This window comes from Bos mutus, chromosome 1, assembly GCF_027580195.1.
Source record: "Bos mutus isolate GX-2022 chromosome 1, NWIPB_WYAK_1.1, whole genome shotgun sequence".
Taxonomy (NCBI): Eukaryota; Metazoa; Chordata; class Mammalia; order Artiodactyla; family Bovidae; genus Bos; species Bos mutus.
In genome coordinates, this window is record NC_091617.1 from 116,278,559 (window position 1) to 116,282,722 (window position 4,164).

At 49.5% G+C, this 4,164-nt stretch overlaps 1 non-coding gene across 1 annotated transcript; it reads left to right on the forward strand.

Annotated features, from left to right (window-relative positions):
* The first annotated feature begins 2,585 nt into the window (after positions 1-2,585).
* TRNAR-CCU (transfer RNA arginine (anticodon CCU)) lies at positions 2,586-2,658 on the forward strand. The gene has a single exon. It is a non-coding gene; the product is annotated as a tRNA-Arg (tRNA).
* Positions 2,659-4,164: the final 1,506 nt, after the last annotated feature.

Here is a 4,164-nt window from a genome sequence, read left to right on the forward strand (position 1 = left end):
TTTCAAATATTTCTTCACTCTCTTAGAGCTCTCTACTGGTCAGTCAACATCACTAAATTATGTCAACTCTGGACATCGCCTGGATTCAAGTTCAAAAATTTAGAAATCTGAACTTTCTAAATCTGTAAGTCTAGGCTGTGGATTATGGGAGAGGACAATGTAATGCCATTCCACAGAGTACTTTCTAGGATGAGAAGCATGAGCAGCCACACCTTACACACGCCTAGCCACACCTCTTACACACCCAGTATGTGACGGAAAGTGCCATCAAAGCACCATCGTTAACACGCCTCATGTCATGGGGACAGGGCCAATGTTGGGCCACTAAATAGCAGCGTGATGTGGGGGTGGGGCAGGGCAGATTCTGGGGCGACTGCCAGCCACAGACACTGGGGGGAATCCCCATCCAGCAAGCAGAAAAAGATAGTATCTGACTCAGGCGGTAGCAGAAGATGCCATCAGTCCCAGCAAGCATTCAGCCTCAGTGAATGCAGCTGGAGTGAGGCGTGGTGAGGGCTGAGAAGAACAGTGGTAGAAGGGAAGCCCAGAGCAAGTGAGGGGCGGGGATCCAGGCAGGAATGCACGCCAGGTGAGTCCATCTGCAGGCATCAACGCTGGCACCTGGTCACTAGACTAGGTTTCTTTCATTCATTCATTCAACAAATATTTACCACATTCCTCCATGTGACTCACGCACCTACACACCTTGCTGGGTGTGCCAGGCGTACAAGGCCTGACTGCTCTTCACCCATTTCTCAGGGTTGTGTCATCAGCAAGAAACCTTGAGGGATGAGGTAATGTCTCCCTTCGGATGAAGGACAGGCGTGCACACTGCTGACTGTCAGAGTCATGAATTCCCCCAAGCTCTGTGTCCTTCACCTGGAGCACAAGCTCATTGTGCATGCTCTCACCATCCGGCCCAGGTCCTGTCTCCCTCGTGAGAACCAGGAGCAAGGGAAACCTGGCGCACACACGCTGCTTGCTGTCTTGGGAGGAATAAAGTCCTTAATTTCCAGCCTCCGAGTCTCATGTCTCCTGCCAGCACCCATGCAAGAGTCAAAGGCTGACTCATTAGCCTGTAAGCAGGGCAGAACCAAACTCCAGACCTGACAGCACTTCGGGTGCGGTGGGCCCTGTGCGGGCCCTTGAGGTCATCAGATAAGATCAGATCAGATCAGTCGCTCAGTCGTGTCCGACTCTTTGCGACCCCATGAATCGCAGCACGCCAGGCCTCCCTGTCCATCACCAACTCCTGGAGTTCACTCAGACTCACGTCCATCGAGTCAGTGATGCCATCCAGCATTTTCATCCTCTGTCATCCCCTTCTCCTCCTGCCCCCAATCCCTCCCAGCATCAGAGTCTTTTCCAATGAGTCAACTCTTCGCATGAGGTGGCCAAAGTACTGGAGTTTCAGCTTTAGCATCATTCCTTCCAAAGAAATCCCAGGGCTGATCTCCTTCAGAATGGACTGGTTGGATCTCCTTGCAGTCCAAGGGACTCTCAAGAGTCTTCTCCAACACATCATAGCCATGCACAAAACCAGCCTGGCACCTGTTCTCATGGAGTGTACATGCAACTGGCGGAGACAAACAGATGACAAACCAAACAAGAAAATATCAGAAGCATGCTACAGAGAACATGAATGGAGTAATATGCTAAAAATGACCAGATGGCTACCTTAGATGGAGTGGCCAACGGATGCAAATACATGCGAAGTCCCCTGGAGGGAAGCTTCTTAACAAGAAGAGAATGGCGAGCGCAAAGGCCTGAGGTTGGATCAGCCAGCAAGGCCGGAGGCCAATGGATGCAGGGAAGTGGTTTGAGGAGGAGGTCCGTGGGAAGTTAGATCCTTGCCCTCAGAGGCCAAAGCTAGGGGACTGGATTTCTTTCCAGCAAGAGAAAGCTACTGAAGAATTTTAAGAAGGAGCATAAATGGCATGATTCAGATTTTTTAAACTAGCTCGAGCTGCTTTGTGAAGAAACATGAGTATAGGGGATGCATTCAGGAAGGAATGAAGCATCCAGGAAGCTACTGTATCAGTTCAGGGGCAACATGATTTTGGCCTGGACAAGAATGGGAGAGCTACAGAGAAGGGGGTACCTGGGGGCCGGGTTTTAAAGGGAGAGTCAACAGGCCTCACTAAAGGATTGGATGGGGAGATGGGGTGGAGAAGTGGTTATAGGAATAAGAAAAAGGAAAGAGCCAAAGGTGGCCACTCCTAGGTGTTTATCCTGAATAACTAAGTTCCATTTACTGAGATGAAAGAGACAGGAAAGGGTTGGTTCAGGGGAGAAAGCCAGAGAGAGACTCGTGGTTGAAGGCAGCAAGCACACAGATGTTTATCTGAGTCTGGAGTTGTGAGGGAGGCCAGGCTGGAGGGAGCACTTGGGGCCATCAGCATCTATACGGTATCTGAGCTGTGGGGTGGGGGGAGAAGACCTGGGGAGCAATACGCGTGGAAATGAGGGAGTGACTCAGTCCTGTGTCCCAAAACTGCCAACCTTCTGGGGGTGACGTGATGAACCAGAGACGGGAAAGGAGACTTTCAGGAGCGGCTGTCAAAGTTGGGGGAAATCCTAAGACTTCCCTGGTGGTCCAGTGGCTAAGACTCTGCGCTCCTAATGCAGGGGGCCCAGGTTTGATCCCTGGTCAGGGAACTAGACCCCACATGCCACAACTAAAGATCCTGAGTGCTGCAATGAAGATTGAAGATCCTGGGTGCTGCAACTAAGACCCAGCACAGCCAAATAAATAAAAAAGTGTTTTTTTTTTTTCAAGTGGGGGGAAATCCCAGAGAATGTGGTGTCACAATGCCCACCCCCAAGAGAATATTGGACTCAGGTAGAACAGAGGGGTTGGCTGTGGAATGCTACTGAGGAGAATGTCAAACTGTACTTCCCTGAGAGCCAAGCTCCATGTCCTGCTCAAGTTACCAGTGGCTGGGGCAATGATATCAAGTAAGGGGCACAGTGCAGCCCAGAGGGCAGATTTTCCATTACACCAGACAAGCACATGGGGCTACCCAAGTCCTAGAATTACAGTGGCTTCTGCAACAACAGGAAAAGACGTCCCATCCATAGTGACACGAGTGCTGACCCTCTGCCTAGCCAACCCACCTTCTCACCTGTTTCTGGAGGGAGGCATACTGCTGGGCAGGCACTTCACTTTCCCTGACCTTTCTTATCTTTCCAGCTATGCTAATGCCTCTCACCCTTCAAGGCCTAACATTTCTGCTCATTTAAGACACATCAGTCAATTGATCTGTGCCCAGTCCCGTGCTTTTACATCCCTGATAGAATTTAATCCTCACAAAACACTTTGAGGTGACCAGTATCGTTCCCATTAACAAAGAAAGAAGCAGCTCAGGGAGGCTAAGGGATTTGGCTCAAAGTCACACAGTTTGCAAGTGGTGAAAATGGGATTCAAACCCAGGACTCTAGCCCTTCCAACAGCCCGGCCAGCCTACAGATGTGGCTGAGATAGGGACTCTGCAGCCTAGCAGAAGTCTGAAAGCAAAAGATGAAGATGTACATTCAGTTTAGTTCAGTTGTTCAGTCATGTCCTACTCTTTGCAACCCCATGAACCGCAGTACTCCAGGACTCCCTGTCCATCACCAACTGCCAGAGTCTACCCAAACTCATGTCCATTGAATCAGTAATGCCATCCAACCATTTTATCCTCTGTCGTCCCCTTCTCCTCCTGCCCTGAATCTTTCCAAGCATCAGGGTCTTTTCAAATGAGTCGGCTCTTCGCATCAGGTGGCCAAAGTATTGGAGTTTCAGCTTCAACATCAGTCCTTCCAATGAACACCCAGGACTGATCTCCTTTAGGACGGACTGGTTGGATCGCCTTGCAGTCCAAGGGACTCTCAAGAGTCTTCTCCAACACCACAGTTCAAAAGCATCAATTCTTCAGTGCTCAGCTTTCTTTATAGTCCAATTCTCACATCCATATGTTGACAAAGTAACGTCTCTGCTTTTTAATATGCTGTCTAGGTTGGTCATAGCTTTCCTGACAAGGAGTAAGTGTCTTTTAATTTCATGGCTACAATCACAATCTGCAGTGATTTAGAGCCCCAAAATAAAGTCAGCCACTGTTTCCTCATCTATTTGCCATGAAGTGATGGGACTGGATGCCATGGTTTTCTGAATGTTGAGCTTTA